Source organism: Pseudophryne corroboree, chromosome 11 (assembly GCF_028390025.1).
Source record: "Pseudophryne corroboree isolate aPseCor3 chromosome 11, aPseCor3.hap2, whole genome shotgun sequence".
Classification (NCBI taxonomy): Eukaryota; Metazoa; Chordata; class Amphibia; order Anura; family Myobatrachidae; genus Pseudophryne; species Pseudophryne corroboree.
Window position 1 is genome coordinate 334,598,279 of NC_086454.1, and position 27,950 is coordinate 334,626,228.

Below are 27,950 nucleotides of genomic sequence, written 5' to 3' on the forward strand. Positions count from 1 at the left end.
CAATTTTGATCAAAAATGAAAATTTCAAAAGTGTCCCAATTTCTGCTTTAAACTTTAGGTACATATCCAAAATGTATCACCAAGGTGACAGAAGTTAATTCTGGTGCATGGTTTTCCAATTGGAGTCAGAAATGTGTATGGCCATATATGAAAAAAACGTAAGCCCCGTACCCACAATTTTGATAAAAATGAAAATTTCAAAAGTGTCCCAATTTCTGCTTTAAACTTTAGCTACATATGCAAAATGTATCGCGAAGGTGACAGAAGTTAATTCTGATGCATGGTTTTCCAATTGGAGTCAGAAATGTGTATGGCCATATATGAAGAAAATGTATGCCCCGGACCCACAATTCTGATCAAAAATGAAAATTTCAAAAGTGTCCCAATTTCTGCTTTAAACTTTAGCTACATATCCAAAATGTATCACCAAGGTGACAGAAGTTAATTCTGGTGCATGGTTTTCCAATTGGAGTCAGAAACGTGTATGGCCATATATGAAAAACGTAAGCCCCGGACCCACAATTTTGATCAAAAATGAAAATTTCAAAAGTGTCCCAATTTCTGCTTTAAACTTTAGGTACGTATCCAAAATGTATCACCAAGGTGACAGAAGTTAATTCTGGTGCATGGTTTTCCAATAGGAGTCAGAAATGTGTATGGCCATATATGAAAAAAACGTAAGCCCCGGACCAACAATTTTGATAAAAATGAAAATTTCAAAAGTGTCCCAATTTCTGCTTTAAACTTTAGGTACGTATCCAAAATGTATCACCAAGGTGACAGAAGTTAATTCTGGTGCATGGTTTTCCAATTGTAGTCAGAAATGTGTATGGCCATATATGAAAAAACGTATGCCCCGGACCCACAATTCTGATCAAAAATGAAAATTTCAAAAGTGTCACAATTTCTGCTTTAAACTTTAGCTACATATCCAAAATGTATCACCAAGGTGACAGAAGTTAATTCTGGTGCATGGTTTTCCAATTGGAGTCAGAAATGTGTATGGCCATATATGAAAAAAACGTAAACCCCGGACCCACAATTTTGATCAAAAATGAAAATTTCAAAAGTGTCCCAATTTCTGCTTTAAACTTTAGGTACGTATCCAAAATGTATCACCAAGGTGACAGAAGTTAATTCTGGTGCATGGTTTTCCAATTGGAGTCAGAAATGTGTATAGCCATATATGAAAAAAACGTAAGCCCCGGACCCACAATTCTGATCAAAAATGAAAATTTCAAAAGTGTCCCAATTTCTGCTTTAAACTTTAGCTACATATCCAAAATGTATCACCAAGGTGACAGAAGTTAATTCTGGTGCATGGTTTTCCAATTGGAGTCAGAAATGTGTATAGCCGTATATGAAAAAAACGTAAGCCCCGTACCCACAATTTTGATCAAAAATGAAAATTTCAAAAGAGTCCCAATTTCTGCTTTAAACTTTAGGTACATACCCTCAATGTATCACCAAGGCGACAGAAGTTAATTCTGGTGCATGGTTTTCCAATTGGAGTCAGAAATGTGTATAGCCATATATGAAAAAAACGTAAGCCCCGGACCCACAATTCTGATCAAAAATGAAAATTTCAAAAGTGTCCCAATTGGAGTCAGAAATGTGTATGGCCATATATGAAAAAAACGTAAGCCCCGGACCAACAATTTTGATCAAAAATGAAAATTTCAAAAGTGTCCCAATTTCTGCTTTGAACTTTAGCTACATATGCAAAATGTATCACCAAGGTGACAGAAGTTAATTCTGGTGCATGGTTTTCCAATTGGAGTCAGAAATGTGTATGGCCATATATGAAGTAAACGTATGCCCCGGACCCACAATTCTGATCAAAAATGAAAATTTCAAAAGAGTCCCAATTTCTGCTTTAAACTTTAGGTACATACCCTCAATGTATCACCAAGGCGACAGAAGTTAATTCTGGTGCATGGTATTCCAATTGTAGTCAGAAATGTGTATGGCCATATATGAAAAAAACGTAAGCCCTGGACCCACAATTTTGATCAAAAATGAAAATGTCAAAAGTGTCCCAATTTCTGATTTAAACTTTAGCTACATATCCAAAATGTATCACCAAGGTGACAGAAGTTAATTCTGGTGCATGGTTTTCCAATTGGAGTCAGAAATGTGTATGGCCATATATGAAAAAACGTAAGCCCCGAACCCACAATTTTGATCAAAAATGAAAATTTCAAATGTGTCCCAATTTCTGCTTTAAACTTTAGCTACATATGCAAAATGTATCACCAAGGTGACAGAAGTTAATTCTGGTGCATGGTTTTCCAATTGGAGTCAGAAATGTGTATGGCCATATATGAAAAAAACGTAAGCCCCGGACCCACAATTCTGATCAAAAATGAAAATGTCAAAAGTGTCCCAATTTCTGCTTTAAACTTTAGGTACGTATCCAAAATGTATCACCAAGGTGACAGAAGTTAATTCTGGTGCATGGTTTTCCAATTGGAGTCAGAAATGTGTATGGCCATATATGAAGAAAACGTAAGCCCCGGACCGACAATTTTGATCAAAAATGAAAATGTCAAAAGTGTCCCAATTTCTGCTTTAAACTTTAGGTACATATCCAAAATGTATCACCAAGGTGACAGAAGTTAATTCTGGTGCATGGTTTTCCAAGTGGAGACAGAAATATGTATGGCCATATATGAAAAAAACGTAAGCCCCGGACCCACAATTTTGATCAAAAATGAAAATTTCAAAAGTGTCCCAATTTCTGCTTTAAACTTTAGGTACGTATCCAAAATGTATCACCAAGGTGACAGAAGTTAATTCTGGTGCATGGTTTTCCAATTGGAGTCAGAAATGTGTATGGCCATATATGAAAAAAACGTAAGCCCCGGACCAACAATTTTGATAAAAATGAAAATTTCAAAAGTGTCCCAATTTCTGCTTTAAACTTTAGGTACGTATCCAAAATGTATCACCAAGGTGACAGAAGTTAATTCTGGTGCATGGTTTTCCAATTGTTGTCAGAAATGTGTATGGCCATATATGAAAAAACGTAAGCCCCGGACCCACAATTTTGATCAAAAATGAAAATTTCAAAAGTGTCCCAATTTCTGCTTTAAACTTTAGCTACATATGCAAAATGTATCACCAAGGTGACAGAAGTTAATTCTGGTGCATGGTTTTCCAATTGGAGTCAGAAATGTGTATGGCCATATATGAAGTAAACGTATGCCCTGGACCCACAATTCTGATCAAAAATGAAAATTTCAAAAGTGTCCCAATTTCTGCTTTAAACTTTAGCTACATATCCAAAATGTATCACCAAGGTGACAGAAGTTAATTCTGGTGCATGGTTTTCCAATTGGAGTCAGAAATGTGTATGGCCATATATGAAAAAAACGTAAACCCCGGACCCACAATTCTGATCAAAAATGAAAATTTCAAAAGTGTCCCAATTTCTGCTTTAAACTTTAGGTACGTATCCAAAATGTATCACCAAGGTGACAGAAGTTAATTCTGGTGCATGGTTTTCCAATTGTAGTCAGAAATGTGTATGGCCATATATGAAAAAACGTAAGCCCCGGACCCACAATTTTGATCAAAAAAGAAAATTTCAAAAGTGTCCCAATTTCTGCTTTAAACTTTAGCTACATATGCAAAATGTATCACGAAGGTGACAGAAGTTAATTCTGGTGCATGGTTTTCCAATTGGAGTCAGAAATGTGTATGGCCATATATGAAGAAAATGTATGCCCCGGACCCACAATTCTGATCAAAAATGAAAATTTCAAAAGTGTCCCAATTTCTGCTTTAAACTTTAGCTACATATCCAAAATGTATCACCAAGGTGACAGAAGTTAATTCTGGTGCGTGGTTTTCCAATTGGAGTCAGAAATGTGTATGACCATATATGAAAAAAACCGTAAGCCCCGGACCAACAATTTTGATCAAAAATGAAAATGTCAAAAGTGTCCCAATTTCTGCTTTAAACTTTAGGTACATATCCAAAATGTATCACCAAGGTGACAGAAGTTAATTCTGGTGCATGGTTTTCCAAGTGGAGACAGAAATATGTATGACCATATATGAAAAAAACGTAAGCCCCGGACCCACAATTTTGATCAAAAATGAAAATTTCAAAAGTGTCCCAATTTCTGCTTTAAACTTTAGGTACGTATCCAAAATGTATCACCAAGGTGACAGAAGTTAATTCTGGTGCATGGTTTTCCAATTGTAGTCAGAAATGTGTATGGCCATATATGAAAAAACGTAAGCCCCGGACCCACAATTTTGATCAAAAATGAAAATTTCAAAAGTGTCCCAATTTCTGCTTTAAACTTTAGCTACATATGCAAAATGTATCACCAAGGTGACAGAAGTTAATTCTGGTGCATGGTTTTCCAATTGGAGTCAGAAATGTGTATGGCCATATATGAAGTAAATGTATGCCCCGGACCCACAATTTTGATCAAAAATGAAAATTTCAAAAGTGTCCCAATTTCTGCTTTAAACTTTAGCTACATATCCAAAATGTATCACCAAGGTGACAGAAGTTAATTCTGGTGCATGGTTTTCCAATTGGAGTCAGAAATGTGTATAGCCGTATATGAAAAAAACGTAAGCCCCGGACCCACAATTTTGATCAAAAATGAAAATTTCAAAAGAGTCCCAATTTCTGCTTTAAACTTTAGGTACATACCCTCAATGTATCACCAAGGCGACAGAAGTTAATTCTGGTGCATGGTATTCCAATTGTAGTCAGAAATGTGTATGGCCATATATGAAAAAAACCGTAAGCCCCGGACCCACAATTTTGATCAAAAATTAAAATTTCAAAAGTGTCCCAATTTCTGCTTTAAACTTTAGGTACATATCCAAAATGTATCAACAAGGTGACAGAAGTTAATTCTGGTGCATGGTTTTCCAATTGGAGTCAGAAATGTGTATGGCCATATATGAAAAAAACGTAAGCCCCAGACCCACAATTTTGATCAAAAATGAAAATTTCAAATGTGTCCCAATTTCTGCTTTAAACTTTAGCTACATATGCAAAATGTATCACGAAGGTGACAGAAGTTAATTCTGGTGCATGGTTTTCCAATTGGAGTCAGAAATGTGTATGGCCATATATGAAGAAAACGTATGCCCCGGACCCACAATTCTGATCAAAAATGAAAATTTCAAAAGTGTCCCAATTTCTGCTTTAAACTTTAGCTACATATCCAAAATGTATCACCAAGGTGACAGAAGTTAATTCTGGTGCATGGTTTTCCAATTGGAGTCAGAAATGTGTATGGCCATATATGAAAAAAACGTAAGCCCCGGACACACAATTTTGATCAAAAATGAAAATTTCAAAAGTGTCCCAATTTCTGCTTTAAACTTTAGGTACGTATCCAAAATGTATCACCAAGGTGACAGAAGTTAATTCTGGTGCATGGTTTTCCAATTGGTGTCAGAAATGTGTATGGCCATATATGAAAAAAACGTAAGCCCCGGACCCACAATTCTGATCAAAAATGAAAATTTCAAAAGTGTCCCAATTTCTGCTTTAAACTTTAGCTACATATGCAAAATGTATCACCAAGGTGACAGAAGTTAATTCTGGTGCATGGTTTTCCAATTGGAGTCAGAAATGTGTATGGCCATATATGAAGAAAACGTATGCCCCGGACCCACAATTCTGATCAAAAATGAAAATTTCAAAAGTGTCCCAATTTCTGCTTTAAACTTTAGCTACATATCCAAAATGTATCACCAAGGTGACAGAAGTTAATTCTGGTGCATGGTTTTCCAATTGGAGTCAGAAATGTGTATAGCCATATATGAAAAAAACGTAAGCCCCGGACCCACAATTCTGATCAAAAATGAAAATTTCAAAAGTGTCCCAATTTCTGCTTTAAACTTTAGCTACATATCCAAAATGTATCACCAAGGTGACAGAAGTTAATTCTGGTGCATGGTTTTCCAATTGGAGTCAGAAATGTGTATAGCCGTATATGAAAAAAACGTAAGCCCCGGACCCACAATTTTGATCAAAAATGAAAATTTCAAAAGAGTCCCAATTTCTGCTTTAAACTTTAGGTACATACCCTCAATGTATCACCAAGTTGACAGAAGTTAATTCTGGTGCATGGTATTCCAATTGTAGTCAGAAATGTGTATGGCCATATATGAAAAAAACCGTAAGCCCCGGACCCACAATTTTGATCAAAAATGAAAATTTCAAAAGTGTCCCAATTTCTGCTTTAAACTTTAGCTTCATATACAAAATGTATCACCAAGGTGACAGAAGTTAATTCTGGTGCATGGTTTTCCAATTGGAGTCAGAAATGTGTATGGCCATATATGAAAAAAACGTAAGCCCCGGACACACAATTTTGATCAAAAATGAAAATTTCAAAAGTGTCCCAATTTCTGCTTTAAACTTTAGGTACGTATCCAAAATGTATCACCAAGGTGACAGAAGTTAATTCTGGTGCATGGTTTTCCAATTGGTGTCAGAAATGTGTATGGCCATATATGAAAAAAACGTAAGCCCCGGACCCACAATTCTGATCAAAAATGAAAATTTCAAAAGTGTCCCAATTTCTGCTTTAAACTTTAGCTACATATGCAAAATGTATCACCAAGGTGACAGAAGTTAATTCTGGTGCATGGTTTTCCAATTGGAGTCAGAAATGTGTATGGCCATATATGAAGAAAACGTATGCCCCGGACCCACAATTCTGATCAAAAATGAAAATTTCAAAAGTGTCCCAATTTCTGCTTTAAACTTTAGCTACATATCCAAAATGTATCACCAAGGTGACAGAAGTTAATTCTGGTGCATGGTTTTCCAATTGGAGTCAGAAATGTGTATAGCCATATATGAAAAAAACGTAAGCCCCGGACCCACAATTCTGATCAAAAATGAAAATTTCAAAAGTGTCCCAATTTCTGCTTTAAACTTTAGCTACATATCCAAAATGTATCACCAAGGTGACAGAAGTTAATTCTGGTGCATGGTTTTCCAATTGGAGTCAGAAATGTGTATAGCCGTATATGAAAAAAACGTAAGCCCCGGACCCACAATTTTGATCAAAAATGAAAATTTCAAAAGAGTCCCAATTTCTGCTTTAAACTTTAGGTACATACCCTCAATGTATCACCAAGTTGACAGAAGTTAATTCTGGTGCATGGTATTCCAATTGTAGTCAGAAATGTGTATGGCCATATATGAAAAAAACCATAAGCCCCGGACCCACAATTTTGATCAAAAATGAAAATTTCAAAAGTGTCCCAATTTCTGCTTTAAACTTTAGCTTCATATACAAAATGTATCACCAAGGTGACAGAAGTTAATTCTGGTGCATGGTTTTCCAATTGGAGTTAGAAATGTGTATGGCCATATATGAAAAAACGTAAGCCCCGGACCCACAATTTTGATCAAAAATGAAAATTTCAAATGTGTCCCCAATTTCTGCTTTAAACTTTAGCTACATATGCAAAATGTATCACGAAGGTGACAGAAGTTAATTCTGGTGCATGGTTTTCCAATTGGAGTCAGAAATGTGTATGGCCATATATTAAGAAAACATATGCCCCGGACCCACAATTCTGATCAAAAATGAAAATTTCAAAAGTGTCCCCAATTTCTGCTTTAAACTTTAGGTACATATCCAAAATGTATCACCAAGGTGACAGAAGTTAATTCTGGTGCATGGTTTTCCAAGTGGAGTCAGAAATGTGTATGGCCATATATGAAAAAAACCGTAAGCCCCGGACCCACAATTTTGATAAAAATGAAAATTTCAAAAGTGTCCCAATTTCTGCTTTAAACTTTAGGTACGTATCCAAAATGTATCACCAAGGCGACAGAAGTTAATTCTGGTGCATTGTTTTCCAAGTGGAGTCAGAAATGTGTATGGCCATATATGAAAAAAACTGTAAGCCCCGGACCCACAATTTTGATCAAAAATGAAAATTTCAAAAGTGTCCCAATTTCTGCTTTAAACTTTAGGTACATACCCAAAATGTATCACCAAGGCGACAGAAGTTAATTCTGGTGCATGGTTTTCCAATTGGAGTCAGAAATGTGTATGGCCATATATGAAAAAAAAACATACGCCCCGGACCCACAATTTTGATAAAAATGAAAATTTCAAAAGTGTCCCAATTTCTGCTTTAAACTTTAGGTATGTATCCAAAATGTATCACCAAGGTGACAGAAGTTAATTCTGGTGCATGGTTTTCCAATTGGAGTCAGAAATGTGTATGGCCATATATGAAGAAAACGTAAGCCCCGGACCCACAATTTTGATCAAAAATGGAAATGTCAAAAGTGTCCCAATTTCTGCTTTAAACTTTAGGTACATATCCAAAATGTATCACCAAGGTGACAGAAGTTAATTCTGGTGCATGGTTTTCCAATTGGAGTCAGAAATGTGTATGGCCATATATGAAAAAAAGTAAGCCCCGGACCCACAATTTTGATCAAAAATTAAAATGTCAAAAGTGTCCCAATTTCTGCTTTAAACTTTAGCTACATATCCAAAATGTATCACCAAGGAGACATAAGTTAATTCTGGTGCATGGTTTTCCAATTGGAGTCAGAAATGTGTATGGCCATATATGAAAAAACGTAAGCCCCGGACCACAATTTTGATTAAAAATGAAAATTTCAAAAGTGTCCCAATTTCTGCTTTAAACTTTAGCTACATATGCAAAATGTATCACGACGGTGACAGAAGTTAATTCTGGTGCATGGTTTTCCAATTGGAGTCAGAAATGTGTATGGCCATATATGAAGAAAACGTATGCCCCGAACCCACAATTCTGATCAAAAATGAAAATTTAAAAAGTGTCCCAATTTCTGCTTTAAACTTTAGGTAAATACCCAAAATGTATCACCAAGGTGACAGAAGTTAATTCTGGTGCATGGTTTTCCAATTGTAGTCAGAAATGTGTATGGCCATATATGAAAAAAACCGTAAGACCCGAACCCACAATTTTGATCAAAAATGAAAATTTCAAAGGTGTCCCAATTTCTGCTTTAAACTTTAGCTACATATCCAAAATGTATCACCAAGGTGACAGAAGTTAATTCTGGTGCATGGTTTTCCAACTGGAGTCAGAAATGTGTATGGCCATATATGAAAAAAACGTAAGCCCCGGACCCACAATTTTGATCAAAAATGAAAATTTCAAAAGTGTCCCAATTTCTGCTTTAAACTTTAGGTACGTATCCAAAATGTATCACCAAGGTGACAGAAGTTAATTCTGGTGCATGGTTTTCCAATTGGAGTCAGAAATGTGTATGGCCATATATGAAAAAAACGTAAGCCCCGGACCAACAATTTTGATAAAAATGAAAATTTCAAAAGTGTCCCAATTTCTGCTTTAAACTTTAGGTACGTATCCAAAATGTATCACCAAGGTGACAGAAGTTAATTCTGGTGCATGGTTTTCCAATTGGAGTCAGAAATGTGTATGGCCATATATGAAAAAACGTATGCCCCGGACCCACAATTCTGATCAAAAATGAAAATTTCAAAAGTGTCACAATTTCTGCTTTAAACTTTAGCTACATATCCAAAATGTATCACCAAGGTGACAGAAGTTAATTCTGGTGCATGGTTTTCCAATTGGAGTCAGAAATGTGTATGGCCATATATGAAAAAAACGTAAACCCCGGACCCACAATTTTGATCAAAAATGAAAATTTCAAAAGTGTCCCAATTTCTGCTTTAAACTTTAGGTACGTATCCAAAATGTATCACCAAGGTGACAGAAGTTAATTCTGGTGCATGGTTTTCCAATTGGAGTCAGAAATGTGTATAGCCATATATGAAAAAAACGTAAGCCCCGGACCCACAATTCTGATCAAAAATGAAAATTTCAAAAGTGTCCCAATTTCTGCTTTAAACTTTAGCTACATATCCAAAATGTATCACCAAGGTGACAGAAGCTAATTCTGGTGCATGGTTTTCCAATTGGAGTCAGAAATGTGTATAGCCGTATATGAAAAAAACGTAAGCCCCGTACCCACAATTTTGATCAAAAATGAAAATTTCAAAAGAGTCCCAATTTCTGCTTTAAACTTTAGGTACATACCCTCAATGTATCACCAAGGTGACAGAAGTTAATTCTGGTGCATGGTTTTCCAATTGGAGTCAGAAATGTGTATGGCCATATATGAAGAAAACGTAAGCCCCGGACCGACAATTTTGATCAAAAATGAAAATGTCAAAAGTGTCCCAATTTCTGCTTTAAACTTTAGGTACATTTCCAAAATGTATCACCAAGGTGACAGAAGTTAATTCTGGTGCATGGTTTTCCAAGTGGAGACAGAAATATGTATGGCCATATATGAAAAAAACGTAAGCCCCGGACCCACAATTTTGATCAAAAATGAAAATTTCAAAAGTGTCCCAATTTCTGCTTTAAACTTTAGGTACGTATCCAAAATGTATCACCAAGGTGACAGAAGTTAATTCTGGTGCATGGTTTTCCAATTGGAGTCAGAAATGTGTATGGCCATATATGAAAAAAACGTAAGCCCCGGACCAACAATTTTGATAAAAATGAAAATTTCAAAAGTGTCCCAATTTCTGCTTTAAACTTTAGCTACATATGCAAAATGTATCACCAAGGTGACAGAAGTTAATTCTGGTGCATGGTTTTCCAATTGGAGTCAGAAATGTGTATGGCCATATATGAAGTAAACGTATGCCCTGGACCCACAATTCTGATCAAAAATGAAAATTTCAAAAGTGTCCCAATTTCTGCTTTAAACTTTAGCTACATATCCAAAATGTATCACCAAGGTGACAGAAGTTAATTCTGGTGCATGGTTTTCCAATTGGAGTCAGAAATGTGTATGGCCATATATGAAAAAAACGTAAACCCCGGACCCACAATTCTGATCAAAAATGAAAATTTCAAAAGTGTCCCAATTTCTGCTTTAAACTTTAGGTACGTATCCAAAATGTATCACCAAGGTGACAGAAGTTAATTCTGGTGCATGGTTTTCCAATTGTAGTCAGAAATGTGTATGGCCATATATGAAAAAACGTAAGCCCCGGACCCACAATTTTGATCAAAAAAGAAAATTTCAAAAGTGTCCCAATTTCTGCTTTAAACTTTAGCTACATATGCAAAATGTATCACGAAGGTGACAGAAGTTAATTCTGGTGCATGGTTTTCCAATTGGAGTCAGAAATGTGTATGGCCATATATGAAGAAAATGTATGCCCCGGACCCACAATTCTGATCAAAAATGAAAATTTCAAAAGTGTCCCAATTTCTGCTTTAAACTTTAGCTACATATCCAAAATGTATCACCAAGGTGACAGAAGTTAATTCTGGTGCGTGGTTTTCCAATTGGAGTCAGAAATGTGTATGACCATATATGAAAAAAACCGTAAGCCCCGGACCAACAATTTTGATCAAAAATGAAAATTTCAAAAGTGTCCCAATTTCTGCTTTAAACTTTAGCTACATATCCAAAATGTATCACCAAGGTGACAGAAGTTAATTCTGGTGCATGGTTTTCCAATTGGAGTCAGAAATGTGTATAGCCGTATATGAAAAAAACGTAAGCCCCGGACCCACAATTTTGATCAAAAATGAAAATTTCAAAAGTGTCCCAATTTCTGCTTTAAACTTTAGGTACATACCCAAAATGTATCACCAAGGCGACAGAAGTTAATTCTGGTGCATGGTATTCCAATTGTAGTCAGAAATGTGTATGGCCATATATGAAAAAAACCGTAAGCCCCGGACCCACAATTTTGATCAAAAATGAAAATTTCAAAAGTGTCCCAATTTCTGCTTTAAACTTTAGGTACATACCCACAATGTATCACCAATGCGACAGAAGTTAATTCTGGTGCATGGTTTTCCAATTGGAGTCAGAAATGTGTATGGCCATATATGAAAAAAAACGTAAGCCCCGGACCCACAATTTTGATCAAAAATGAAAATTTCAAAAGTGTCCCAATTTCTGCTTTAAACTTTAGCTACATATCCAAAATGTATCACCAAGGTGACAGAAGTTAATTCTGGTGCATGGTTTTCCAATTGGAGTCAGAAATGTGTATGGCCATATATGAAAAAAAAACGTAAGCCCCAGACCCACAATTTTGATCAAAAATGAAAATTTCAAAAGTGTCCCAATTTCTGCTTTAAACTTTAGGTACATATCCAAAATGTATCACCAAGGTGACAGAAGTTAATTCTGGTGCATGGTTTTCCAATTGGAGTCAGAAATGTGTATGGCCATATATGAAAAAAACGTAAGCCCCGTACCCACAATTTTGATAAAAATGAAAATTTCAAAAGTGTCCCAATTTCTGCTTTAAACTTTAGCTACATATGCAAAATGTATCGCGAAGGTGACAGAAGTTAATTCTGATGCATGGTTTTCCAATTGGAGTCAGAAATGTGTATGGCCATATATGAAGAAAATGTATGCCCCGGACCCACAATTCTGATCAAAAATGAAAATTTCAAAAGTGTCCCAATTTCTGCTTTAAACTTTAGCTACATATCCAAAATGTATCACCAAGGTGACAGAAGTTAATTCTGGTGCATGGTTTTCCAATTGGAGTCAGAAACGTGTATGGCCATATATGAAAAACGTAAGCCCCGGACCCACAATTTTGATCAAAAATGAAAATTTCAAAAGTGTCCCAATTTCTGCTTTAAACTTTAGGTACGTATCCAAAATGTATCACCAAGGTGACAGAAGTTAATTCTGGTGCATGGTTTTCCAATTGGAGTCAGAAATGTGTATGGCCATATATGAAAAAAACGTAAGCCCCGGACCAACAATTTTGATAAAAATGAAAATTTCAAAAGTGTCCCAATTTCTGCTTTAAACTTTAGGTACGTATCCAAAATGTATCACCAAGGTGACAGAAGTTAATTCTGGTGCATGGTTTTCCAATTGTAGTCAGAAATGTGTATGGCCATATATGAAAAAACGTATGCCCCGGACCCACAATTCTGATCAAAAATGAAAATTTCAAAAGTGTCACAATTTCTGCTTTAAACTTTAGCTACATATCCAAAATGTATCACCAAGGTGACAGAAGTTAATTCTGGTGCATGGTTTTCCAATTGGAGTCAGAAATGTGTATGGCCATATATGAAAAAAACGTAAACCCCGGACCCACAATTTTGATCAAAAATGAAAATTTCAAAAGTGTCCCAATTTCTGCTTTAAACTTTAGGTACGTATCCAAAATGTATCACCAAGGTGACAGAAGTTAATTCTGGTGCATGGTTTTCCAATTGGAGTCAGAAATGTGTATAGCCATATATGAAAAAAACGTAAGCCCCGGACCCACAATTCTGATCAAAAATGAAAATTTCAAAAGTGTCCCAATTTCTGCTTTAAACTTTAGCTACATATCCAAAATGTATCACCAAGGTGACAGAAGTTAATTCTGGTGCATGGTTTTCCAATTGGAGTCAGAAATGTGTATAGCCGTATATGAAAAAAACGTAAGCCCCGTACCCACAATTTTGATCAAAAATGAAAATTTCAAAAGAGTCCCAATTTCTGCTTTAAACTTTAGGTACATACCCTCAATGTATCACCAAGGCGACAGAAGTTAATTCTGGTGCATGGTTTTCCAATTGGAGTCAGAAATGTGTATAGCCATATATGAAAAAAACGTAAGCCCCGGACCCACAATTCTGATCAAAAATGAAAATTTCAAAAGTGTCCCAATTGGAGTCAGAAATGTGTATGGCCATATATGAAAAAAACGTAAGCCCCGGACCAACAATTTTGATCAAAAATGAAAATTTCAAAAGTGTCCCAATTTCTGCTTTGAACTTTAGCTACATATGCAAAATTTATCACCAAGGTGACAGAAGTTAATTCTGGTGCATGGTTTTCCAATTGGAGTCAGAAATGTGTATGGCCATATATGAAGTAAACGTATGCCCCGGACCCACAATTCTGATCAAAAATGAAAATTTCAAAAGAGTCCCAATTTCTGCTTTAAACTTTAGGTACATACCCTCAATGTATCACCAAGGCGACAGAAGTTAATTCTGGTGCATGGTTTTCCAATTGGAGTCAGAAATGTGTATGGCCATATATGAAAAAAACGTAAGCCCTGGACCCACAATTTTGATCAAAAATGAAAATGTCAAAAGTGTCCCAATTTCTGATTTAAACTTTAGCTACATATCCAAAATGTATCACCAAGGTGACAGAAGTTAATTCTGGTGCATGGTTTTCCAATTGGAGTCAGAAATGTGTATGGCCATATATGAAAAAACGTAAGCCCCGAACCCACAATTTTGATCAAAAATGAAAATTTCAAATGTATCCCAATTTCTGCTTTAAACTTTAGCTACATATGCAAAATGTATCACCAAGGTGACAGAAGTTAATTCTGGTGCATGGTTTTCCAATTGGAGTCAGAAATGTGTATGGCCATATATGAAAAAAACGTAAGCCCCGGACCCACAATTCTGATCAAAAATGAAAATGTCAAAAGTGTCCCAATTTCTGCTTTAAACTTTAGGTACGTATCCAAAATGTATCACCAAGGTGACAGAAGTTAATTCTGGTGCATGGTTTTCCAATTGGAGTCAGAAATGTGTATGGCCATATATGAAGAAAACGTAAGCCCCGGACCGACAATTTTGATCAAAAATGAAAATGTCAAAAGTGTCCCAATTTCTGCTTTAAACTTTAGGTACATATCCAAAATGTATCACCAAGGTGACAGAAGTTAATTCTGGTGCATGGTTTTCCAAGTGGAGACAGAAATATGTATGGCCATATATGAAAAAAACGTAAGCCCCGGACCCACAATTTTGATCAAAAATGAAAATTTCAAAAGTGTCCCAATTTCTGCTTTAAACTTTAGGTACGTATCCAAAATGTATCACCAAGGTGACAGAAGTTAATTCTGGTGCATGGTTTTCCAATTGGAGTCAGAAATGTGTATGGCCATATATGAAAAAAACGTAAGCCCCGGACCAACAATTTTGATAAAAATGAAAATTTCAAAAGTGTCCCAATTTCTGCTTTAAACTTTAGGTACGTATCCAAAATGTATCACCAAGGTGACAGAAGTTAATTCTGGTGCATGGTTTTCCAATTGTAGTCAGAAATGTGTATGGCCATATATGAAAAAACGTAAGCCCCGGACCCACAATTTTGATCAAAAAAGAAAATTTCAAAAGTGTCCCAATTTCTGCTTTAAACTTTAGCTACATATGCAAAATGTATCACGAAGGTGACAGAAGTTAATTCTGGTGCATGGTTTTCCAATTGGAGTCAGAAATGTGTATGGCCATATATGAAGAAAATGTATGCCCCGGACCCACAATTCTGATCAAAAATGAAAATTTCAAAAGTGTCCCAATTTCTGCTTTAAACTTTAGCTACATATCCAAAATGTATCACCAAGGTGACAGAAGTTAATTCTGGTGCGTGGTTTTCCAATTGGAGTCAGAAATGTGTATGACCATATATGAAAAAAACCGTAAGCCCCGGACCAACAATTTTGATCAAAAATGAAAATTTCAAAAGTGTCCCAATTTCTGCTTTAAACTTTAGCTACATATCCAAAATGTATCACCAAGGTGACAGAAGTTAATTCTGGTGCATGGTTTTCCAATTGGAGTCAGAAATGTGTATAGCCGTATATGAAAAAAACGTAAGCCCCGGACCCACAATTTTGATCAAAAATGAAAATTTCAAAAGTGTCCCAATTTCTGCTTTAAACTTTAGGTACATACCCAAAATGTATCACCAAGGCGACAGAAGTTAATTCTGGTGCATGGTATTCCAATTGTAGTCAGAAATGTGTATGGCCATATATGAAAAAAACCGTAAGCCCCGGACCCACAATTTTGATCAAAAATGAAAATTTCAAAAGTGTCCCAATTTCTGCTTTAAACTTTAGGTACATACCCACAATGTATCACCAATGCGACAGAAGTTAATTCTGGTGCATGGTTTTCCAATTGGAGTCAGAAATGTGTATGGCCATATATGAAAAAAAACGTAAGCCCCGGACCCACAATTTTGATCAAAAATGAAAATTTCAAAAGTGTCCCAATTTCTGCTTTAAACTTTAGCTACATATCCAAAATGTATCACCAAGGTGACAGAAGTTAATTCTGGTGCATGGTTTTCCAATTGGAGTCAGAAATGTGTATGGCCATATATGAAAAAAAAACGTAAGCCCCAGACCCACAATTTTGATCAAAAATGAAAATTTCAAAAGTGTCCCAATTTCTGCTTTAAACTTTAGGTACATATCCAAAATGTATCACCAAGGTGACAGAAGTTAATTCTGGTGCATGGTTTTCCAATTGGAGTCAGAAATGTGTATGGCCATATATGAAAAAAACGTAAGCCCCGTACCCACAATTTTGATAAAAATGAAAATTTCAAAAGTGTCCCAATTTCTGCTTTAAACTTTAGCTACATATGCAAAATGTATCGCGAAGGTGACAGAAGTTAATTCTGATGCATGGTTTTCCAATTGGAGTCAGAAATGTGTATGGCCATATATGAAGAAAATGTATGCCCCGGACCCACAATTCTGATCAAAAATGAAAATTTCAAAAGTGTCCCAATTTCTGCTTTAAACTTTAGCTACATATCCAAAATGTATCACCAAGGTGACAGAAGTTAATTCTGGTGCATGGTTTTCCAATTGGAGTCAGAAACGTGTATGGCCATATATGAAAAACGTAAGCCCCGGACCCACAATTTTGATCAAAAATGAAAATTTCAAAAGTGTCCCAATTTCTGCTTTAAACTTTAGGTACGTATCCAAAATGTATCACCAAGGTGACAGAAGTTAATTCTGGTGCATGGTTTTCCAATAGGAGTCAGAAATGTGTATGGCCATATATGAAAAAAACGTAAGCCCCGGACCAACAATTTTGATAAAAATGAAAATTTCAAAAGTGTCCCAATTTCTGCTTTAAACTTTAGGTACGTATCCAAAATGTATCACCAAGGTGACAGAAGTTAATTCTGGTGCATGGTTTTCCAATTGTAGTCAGAAATGTGTATGGCCATATATGAAAAAACGTATGCCCCGGACCCACAATTCTGATCAAAAATGAAAATTTCAAAAGTGTCACAATTTCTGCTTTAAACTTTAGCTACATATCCAAAATGTATCACCAAGGTGACAGAAGTTAATTCTGGTGCATGGTTTTCCAATTGGAGTCAGAAATGTGTATGGCCATATATGAAAAAAACGTAAACCCCGGACCCACAATTTTGATCAAAAATGAAAATTTCAAAAGTGTCCCAATTTCTGCTTTAAACTTTAGGTACGTATCCAAAATGTATCACCAAGGTGACAGAAGTTAATTCTGGTGCATGGTTTTCCAATTGGAGTCAGAAATGTGTATAGCCATATATGAAAAAAACGTAAGCCCCGGACCCACAATTCTGATCAAAAATGAAAATTTCAAAAGTGTCCCAATTTCTGCTTTAAACTTTAGCTACATATCCAAAATGTATCACCAAGGTGACAGAAGTTAATTCTGGTGCATGGTTTTCCAATTGGAGTCAGAAATGTGTATAGCCGTATATGAAAAAAACGTAAGCCCCGTACCCACAATTTTGATCAAAAATGAAAATTTCAAAAGAGTCCCAATTTCTGCTTTAAACTTTAGGTACATACCCTCAATGTATCACCAAGGCGACAGAAGTTAATTCTGGTGCATGGTTTTCCAATTGGAGTCAGAAATGTGTATAGCCATATATGAAAAAAACGTAAGCCCCGGACCCACAATTCTGATCAAAAATGAAAATTTCAAAAGTGTCCCAATTGGAGTCAGAAATGTGTATGGCCATATATGAAAAAAACGTAAGCCCCGGACCAACAATTTTGATCAAAAATGAAAATTTCAAAAGTGTCCCAATTTCTGCTTTGAACTTTAGCTACATATGCAAAATGTATCACCAAGGTGACAGAAGTTAATTCTGGTGCATGGTTTTCCAATTGGAGTCAGAAATGTGTATGGCCATATATGAAGTAAACGTATGCCCCGGACCCACAATTCTGATCAAAAATGAAAATTTCAAAAGAGTCCCAATTTCTGCTTTAAACTTTAGGTACATACCCTCAATGTATCACCAAGGCGACAGAAGTTAATTCTGGTGCATGGTATTCCAATTGTAGTCAGAAATGTGTATGGCCATATATGAAAAAAACGTAAGCCCTGGACCCACAATTTTGATCAAAAATGAAAATGTCAAAAGTGTCCCAATTTCTGATTTAAACTTTAGCTACATATCCAAAATGTATCACCAAGGTGACAGAAGTTAATTCTGGTGCATGGTTTTCCAATTGGAGTCAGAAATGTGTATGGCCATATATGAAAAAACGTAAGCCCCGAACCCACAATTTTGATCAAAAATGAAAATTTCAAATGTGTCCCAATTTCTGCTTTAAACTTTAGCTACATATGCAAAATGTATCACCAAGGTGACAGAAGTTAATTCTGGTGCATGGTTTTCCAATTGGAGTCAGAAATGTGTATGGCCATATATGAAAAAAACGTAAGCCCCGGACCCACAATTCTGATCAAAAATGAAAATGTCAAAAGTGTCCCAATTTCTGCTTTAAACTTTAGGTACGTATCCAAAATGTATCACCAAGGTGACAGAAGTTAATTCTGGTGCATGGTTTTCCAATTGGAGTCAGAAATGTGTATGGCCATATATGAAGAAAACGTAAGCCCCGGACCGACAATTTTGATCAAAAATGAAAATGTCAAAAGTGTCCCAATTTCTGCTTTAAACTTTAGGTACATATCCAAAATGTATCACCAAGGTGACAGAAGTTAATTCTGGTGCATGGTTTTCCAAGTGGAGACAGAAATATGTATGGCCATATATGAAAAAAACGTAAGCCCCGGACCCACAATTTTGATCAAAAATGAAAATTTCAAAAGTGTCCCAATTTCTGCTTTAAACTTTAGGTACGTATCCAAAATGTATCACCAAGGTGACAGAAGTTAATTCTGGTGCATGGTTTTCCAATTGGAGTCAGAAATGTGTATGGCCATATATGAAAAAAACGTAAGCCCCGGACCAACAATTTTGATAAAAATGAAAATTTCAAAAGTGTCCCAATTTCTGCTTTAAACTTTAGGTACGTATCCAAAATGTATCACCAAGGTGACAGAAGTTAATTCTGGTGCATGGTTTTCCAATTGTTGTCAGAAATGTGTATGGCCATATATGAAAAAACGTAAGCCCCGGACCCACAATTTTGATCAAAAATGAAAATTTCAAAAGTGTCCCAATTTCTGCTTTAAACTTTAGCTACATATGCAAAATGTATCACCAAGGTGACAGAAGTTAATTCTGGTGCATGGTTTTCCAATTGGAGTCAGAAATGTGTATGGCCATATATGAAGTAAACGTATGCCCTGGACCCACAATTCTGATCAAAAATGAAAATTTCAAAAGTGTCCCAATTTCTGCTTTAAACTTTAGCTACATATCCAAAATGTATCACCAAGGTGACAGAAGTTAATTCTGGTGCATGGTTTTCCAATTGGAGTCAGAAATGTGTATGGCCATATATGAAAAAAACGTAAACCCCGGACCCACAATTCTGATCAAAAATGAAAATTTCAAAAGTGTCCCAATTTCTGCTTTAAACTTTAGGTACGTATCCAAAATGTATCACCAAGGTGACAGAAGTTAATTCTGGTGCATGGTTTTCCAATTGTAGTCAGAAATGTGTATGGCCATATATGAAAAAACGTAAGCCCCGGACCCACAATTTTGATCAAAAAAGAAAATTTCAAAAGTGTCCCAATTTCTGCTTTAAACTTTAGCTACATATGCAAAATGTATCACGAAGGTGACAGAAGTTAATTCTGGTGCATGGTTTTCCAATTGGAGTCAGAAATGTGTATGGCCATATATGAAGAAAATGTATGCCCCGGACCCACAATTCTGATCAAAAATGAAAATTTCAAAAGTGTCCCAATTTCTGCTTTAAACTTTAGCTACATATCCAAAATGTATCACCAAGGTGACAGAAGTTAATTCTGGTGCGTGGTTTTCCAATTGGAGTCAGAAATGTGTATGACCATATATGAAAAAAACCGTAAGCCCCGGACCAACAATTTTGATCAAAAATGAAAATGTCAAAAGTGTCCCAATTTCTGCTTTAAACTTTAGGTACATATCCAAAATGTATCACCAAGGTGACAGAAGTTAATTCTGGTGCATGGTTTTCCAAGTGGAGACAGAAATATGTATGACCATATATGAAAAAAACGTAAGCCCCGGACCCACAATTTTGATCAAAAATGAAAATTTCAAAAGTGTCCCAATTTCTGCTTTAAACTTTAGGTACGTATCCAAAATGTATCACCAAGGTGACAGAAGTTAATTCTGGTGCATGGTTTTCCAATTGTAGTCAGAAATGTGTATGGCCATATATGAAAAAACGTAAGCCCCGGACCCACAATTTTGATCAAAAATGAAAATTTCAAAAGTGTCCCAATTTCTGCTTTAAACTTTAGCTACATATGCAAAATGTATCACCAAGGTGACAGAAGTTAATTCTGGTGCATGGTTTTCCAATTGGAGTCAGAAATGTGTATGGCCATATATGAAGTAAATGTATGCCCCGGACCCACAATTTTGATCAAAAATGAAAATTTCAAAAGTGTCCCAATTTCTGCTTTAAACTTTAGCTACATATCCAAAATGTATCACCAAGGTGACAGAAGTTAATTCTGGTGCATGGTTTTCCAATTGGAGTCAGAAATGTGTATAGCCGTATATGAAAAAAACGTAAGCCCCGGACCCACAATTTTGATCAAAAATGAAAATTTCAAAAGAGTCCCAATTTCTGCTTTAAACTTTAGGTACATACCCTCAATGTATCACCAAGGCGACAGAAGTTAATTCTGGTGCATGGTATTCCAATTGTAGTCAGAAATGTGTATGGCCATATATGAAAAAAACCGTAAGCCCCGGACCCACAATTTTGATCAAAAATTAAAATTTCAAAAGTGTCCCAATTTCTGCTTTAAACTTTAGGTACATATCCAAAATGTATCAACAAGGTGACAGAAGTTAATTCTGGTGCATGGTTTTCCAATTGGAGTCAGAAATGTGTATGGCCATATATGAAAAAAACGTAAGCCCCAGACCCACAATTTTGATCAAAAATGAAAATTTCAAATGTGTCCCAATTTCTGCTTTAAACTTTAGCTACATATGCAAAATGTATCACGAAGGTGACAGAAGTTAATTCTGGTGCATGGTTTTCCAATTGGAGTCAGAAATGTGTATGGCCATATATGAAGAAAACGTATGCCCCGGACCCACAATTCTGATCAAAAATGAAAATTTCAAAAGTGTCCCAATTTCTGCTTTAAACTTTAGCTACATATCCAAAATGTATCACCAAGGTGACAGAAGTTAATTCTGGTGCATGGTTTTCCAATTGGAGTCAGAAATGTGTATGGCCATATATGAAAAAAACGTAAGCCCCGGACACACAATTTTGATCAAAAATGAAAATTTCAAAAGTGTCCCAATTTCTGCTTTAAACTTTAGGTACGTATCCAAAATGTATCACCAAGGTGACAGAAGTTAATTCTGGTGCATGGTTTTCCAATTGGTGTCAGAAATGTGTATGGCCATATATGAAAAAAACGTAAGCCCCGGACCCACAATTCTGATCAAAAATGAAAATTTCAAAAGTGTCCCAATTTCTGCTTTAAACTTTAGCTACATATGCAAAATGTATCACCAAGGTGACAGAAGTTAATTCTGGTGCATGGTTTTCCAATTGGAGTCAGAAATGTGTATGGCCATATATGAAGAAAACGTATGCCCCGGACCCACAATTCTGATCAAAAATGAAAATTTCAAAAGTGTCCCAATTTCTGCTTTAAACTTTAGCTACATATCCAAAATGTATCACCAAGGTGACAGAAGTTAATTCTGGTGCATGGTTTTCCAATTGGAGTCAGAAATGTGTATAGCCATATATGAAAAAAACGTAAGCCCCGGACCCACAATTCTGATCAAAAATGAAAATTTCAAAAGTGTCCCAATTTCTGCTTTAAACTTTAGCTACATATCCAAAATGTATCACCAAGGTGACAGAAGTTAATTCTGGTGCATGGTTTTCCAATTGGAGTCAGAAATGTGTATAGCCGTATATGAAAAAAACGTAAGCCCCGGACCCACAATTTTGATCAAAAATGAAAATTTCAAAAGAGTCCCAATTTCTGCTTTAAACTTTAGGTACATACCCTCAATGTATCACCAAGTTGACAGAAGTTAATTCTGGTGCATGGTATTCCAATTGTAGTCAGAAATGTGTATGGCCATATATGAAAAAAACCGTAAGCCCCGGACCCACAATTTTGATCAAAAATGAAAATTTCAAAAGTGTCCCAATTTCTGCTTTAAACTTTAGCTTCATATACAAAATGTATCACCAAGGTGACAGAAGTTAATTCTGGTGCATGGTTTTCCAATTGGAGTCAGAAATGTGTATGGCCATATATGAAAAAAACGTAAGCCCCGGACACACAATTTTGATCAAAAATGAAAATTTCAAAAGTGTCCCAATTTCTGCTTTAAACTTTAGGTACGTATCCAAAATGTATCACCAAGGTGACAGAAGTTAATTCTGGTGCATGGTTTTCCAATTGGTGTCAGAAATGTGTATGGCCATATATGAAAAAAACGTAAGCCCCGGACCCACAATTCTGATCAAAAATGAAAATTTCAAAAGTGTCCCAATTTCTGCTTTAAACTTTAGCTACATATGCAAAATGTATCACCAAGGTGACAGAAGTTAATTCTGGTGCATGGTTTTCCAATTGGAGTCAGAAATGTGTATGGCCATATATGAAGAAAACGTATGCCCCGGACCCACAATTCTGATCAAAAATGAAAATTTCAAAAGTGTCCCAATTTCTGCTTTAAACTTTAGCTACATATCCAAAATGTATCACCAAGGTGACAGAAGTTAATTCTGGTGCATGGTTTTCCAATTGGAGTCAGAAATGTGTATAGCCATATATGAAAAAAACGTAAGCCCCGGACCCACAATTCTGATCAAAAATGAAAATTTCAAAAGTGTCCCAATTTCTGCTTTAAACTTTAGCTACATATCCAAAATGTATCACCAAGGTGACAGAAGTTAATTCTGGTGCATGGTTTTCCAATTGGAGTCAGAAATGTGTATAGCCGTATATGAAAAAAACGTAAGCCCCGGACCCACAATTTTGATCAAAAATGAAAATTTCAAAAGAGTCCCAATTTCTGCTTTAAACTTTAGGTACATACCCTCAATGTATCACCAAGTTGACAGAAGTTAATTCTGGTGCATGGTATTCCAATTGTAGTCAGAAATGTGTATGGCCATATATGAAAAAAACCATAAGCCCCGGACCCACAATTTTGATCAAAAATGAAAATTTCAAAAGTGTCCCAATTTCTGCTTTAAACTTTAGCTTCATATACAAAATGTATCACCAAGGTGACAGAAGTTAATTCTGGTGCATGGTTTTCCAATTGGAGTTAGAAATGTGTATGGCCATATATGAAAAAACGTAAGCCCCGGACCCACAATTTTGATCAAAAATGAAAATTTCAAATGTGTCCCCAATTTCTGCTTTAAACTTTAGCTACATATGCAAAATGTATCACGAAGGTGACAGAAGTTAATTCTGGTGCATGGTTTTCCAATTGGAGTCAGAAATGTGTATGGCCATATATTAAGAAAACATATGCCCCGGACCCACAATTCTGATCAAAAATGAAAATTTCAAAAGTGTCCCCAATTTCTGCTTTAAACTTTAGGTACATATCCAAAATGTATCACCAAGGTGACAGAAGTTAATTCTGGTGCATGGTTTTCCAAGTGGAGTCAGAAATGTGTATGGCCATATATGAAAAAAACCGTAAGCCCCGGACCCACAATTTTGATAAAAATGAAAATTTCAAAAGTGTCCCAATTTCTGCTTTAAACTTTAGGTACGTATCCAAAATGTATCACCAAGGCGACAGAAGTTAATTCTGGTGCATTGTTTTCCAAGTGGAGTCAGAAATGTGTATGGCCATATATGAAAAAAACTGTAAGCCCCGGACCCACAATTTTGATCAAAAATGAAAATTTCAAAAGTGTCCCAATTTCTGCTTTAAACTTTAGGTACATACCCAAAATGTATCACCAAGGCGACAGAAGTTAATTCTGGTGCATGGTTTTCCAATTGGAGTCAGAAATGTGTATGGCCATATATGAAAAAAAAACATACGCCCCGGACCCACAATTTTGATAAAAATGAAAATTTCAAAAGTGTCCCAATTTCTGCTTTAAACTTTAGGTATGTATCCAAAATGTATCACCAAGGTGACAGAAGTTAATTCTGGTGCATGGTTTTCCAATTGGAGTCAGAAATGTGTATGGCCATATATGAAGAAAACGTAAGCCCCGGACCCACAATTTTGATCAAAAATGGAAATGTCAAAAGTGTCCCAATTTCTGCTTTAAACTTTAGGTACATATCCAAAATGTATCACCAAGGTGACAGAAGTTAATTCTGGTGCATGGTTTTCCAATTGGAGTCAGAAATGTGTATGGCCATATATGAAAAAAAGTAAGCCCCGGACCCACAATTTTGATCAAAAATTAAAATGTCAAAAGTGTCCCAATTTCTGCTTTAAACTTTAGCTACATATCCAAAATGTATCACCAAGGAGACATAAGTTAATTCTGGTGCATGGTTTTCCAATTGGAGTCAGAAATGTGTATGGCCATATATGAAAAAACGTAAGCCCCGGACCACAATTTTGATTAAAAATGAAAATTTCAAAAGTGTCCCAATTTCTGCTTTAAACTTTAGCTACATATGCAAAATGTATCACGACGGTGACAGAAGTTAATTCTGGTGCATGGTTTTCCAATTGGAGTCAGAAATGTGTATGGCCATATATGAAGAAAACGTATGCCCCGAACCCACAATTCTGATCAAAAATGAAAATTTAAAAAGTGTCCCAATTTCTGCTTTAAACTTTAGGTAAATACCCAAAATGTATCACCAAGGTGACAGAAGTTAATTCTGGTGCATGGTTTTCCAATTGTAGTCAGAAATGTGTATGGCCATATATGAAAAAAACCGTAAGACCCGAACCCACAATTTTGATCAAAAATGAAAATTTCAAAGGTGTCCCAATTTCTGCTTTAAACTTTAGCTACATATCCAAAATGTATCACCAAGGTGACAGAAGTTAATTCTGGTGCATGGTTTTCCAACTGGAGTCAGAAATGTGTATGGCCATATATGAAAAAAACGTAAGCCCCGGACCCACAATTTTGATCAAAAATGAAAATTTCAAAAGTGTCCCAATTTCTGCTTTAAACTTTAGGTACATACCCAAAATGTATCACCAAGGCGACAGAAGTTAATTCTGGTGCATGGTTTTCCAATTGGAGTCAGAAATGTGTATGGCCATATATGAAAAAAACCATAAGCCCCGGACCCACAATTTTGATCAAAAATGAAAATTTCAAAAGTGTCTCAATTTCTGCTTTAAACTTTAGGTACATATCCAAAATGTATCACCAAGGTGACAGAAGTTAATTCTGGTGCATGGTTTTCCAATTGGAGTCAGAAATGTGTATGGCCATATATGAAAAAAACGTAAGCCCCGGACCCACAATTTTGATAAAAATTAAAATTTCAAAAGTGTCCCAATTTCTGCTTTAAACTTTAGGTACGTATCCAAAATGTATCACCAAGGTGACAGAATTTAATTCTGGTGCATGGTTTTCCAATTGGAGTCAGAAATGTGTATGGCCATATATGAAGAAAACGTAAGCCCCGGACCCACAATTTTGATCAAAAATGAAAATGTCAAAAGTGTCCCAAGTTCTGCTTTAAACTTTAGGTACATATCCAAAATGTATCACCAAGGTAACAGAAGTTAATTCTGGTGCATGGTTTTCCAATTGGAGTCAGAAATATGTATGGCCATATATGAAAAAAACGTAAGCCCCGGACCCACAATTTTGATCAAAAATGAAAATTTCAAAAGTGTCCCAATTTCTGCTTTAAACTTTAGGTACGTATCCAAAATGTATCACGAAGGTGACAGAAGTTAATTCTGGTGCATGGTTTTCCAATTGGAGTCAGAAATGTGTATGGCCGTATATGAAAAAAAGTACGCCCCGGACCCACAATTTTGATCAAAAATGAAAATTTCAAAAGTGTCCTAATTTCTGCTTTAAACTTTAGGTACATATACAAAATGTATCACCAAGGTGACAGAAGTTAATTCTGGTGCATGGTTTTCCAATTGTAGTCAGAAATGTGTATGGCCATATATGAAAAAAACCGTAAGCCCCGGACCCACAATTTTGATCAAAATGAAAATTTCAAAAGTGTCCCAATTTCTGCTTTAAAATTTAGCTACATATCCAAAATGTATCATCAAGGTGACAGAAGTTAATTCTGGTGCATGGTTTTCCAATTGGAGTCAGAAATGTGTATGGTCGTATATGAAAAAAAGTACGCCCCGGACCCACAATTTTGATCAAAAATGAAAATGTCAAAAGTGTCCCAATTTCTGCTTTAAACTTTAGGTACATATCCAAAATGTATCACCAAGTTGACAGAAGTTAAAACTGTTGCATGGTTTTCCAATTGTAGTCAGAAATGTGTATGGCCATATATGAAAAAAACCGTAAGCCCCGGACCCACAATTTTTATCAAAAATGAAAATTTCAAAAGTGTCCCAATTTCTGCTTTAAAATTTAGCTACATATCCAAAATGTATCATCAAGGTGACAGAAGTTAATTTTGGTGCATGGTTTTCCAATTGGAGTCAGAAATGTGTATGGTCGTATATGAAAAAAAGTAAGCCCCGGACCCACAATTTTGATCAAAAATGAAAATGTCAAAAGTGTCCCAATTTCTGCTTTAAACTTTAGGTACATATCCAAAATGTATCACCAAGTTGACAGAAGTTAATACTGTTGCATGGTTTTCCAATTGGAGTCAGAAATGTGCATGGCTGTATATGAAGAAAACGTAAGCCCCGGACCCACAATTTTGATCAAAAATGAAAATTTCAAAAGTGTCCCAATTTCTGTTTTAAACTTTAGCTACATATACAAAATGTATCACCAAGGTGACAGAAGTCAATTCTGGTGCATGGTTTTCCAATTGGAGTCAGAAATGTGTATGGCCGTATATGAAAAAAAAGTAAGCCCCGGACCCACAATTTTGATCAAAAATGAAAATTTCAAAAGTGTCCCAATTTCTGCTTTAAACTTTAGGTACATATCCAAAATGTATCACGAAGGTGACAGAAGTTAATTGTGGTGCATGGTATTCCAATTGGAGTCAGAAATGTGTATGACCATATATGAAAAAAACATAAGCCCCGGACCCACAATTTTGATCAAAACTTAAAATTTCAAAGTGTCCCAGTTTCTGCTGTAAACGTTAGGTACATATCCAAAATGTCAACTAAGTGACAGAATTTAATTCTGGTGCATGGTTTTCCAATTGGAGTCAGAAATGTGTATGGCCGTATATGAAAAAAACATAATCCCCGGACCTACAATTTTGATAAAAAATGAAAATTTCAAAATTGTCCCAATTTATGCTTTAAACTTTAGGTACATATCTAAAATGTACCACCAAGGTGACAGAAGTTAATTCTGGTGAATGGTTTTGCAATTGGAGTCAGAAATGTGCATGGCCATATTTGAGAAAAACATAAGCCGCAGACCCACAATTTTGTTTAAAAATGAAAATTTCAAAAGTGTCCCTATTTCTTCTTTAAACTTGAGTTACTAACCAAAATGTATCACCAAGGTGACAGAAGTTAAATCTGGTGCATGGTTTTCCAATTGGAGTCAGAAATTTGTATGGCCGTATATGAAAAAAAACATAAGCCTCGGACCCACAATTTTGATAAAAAAAAT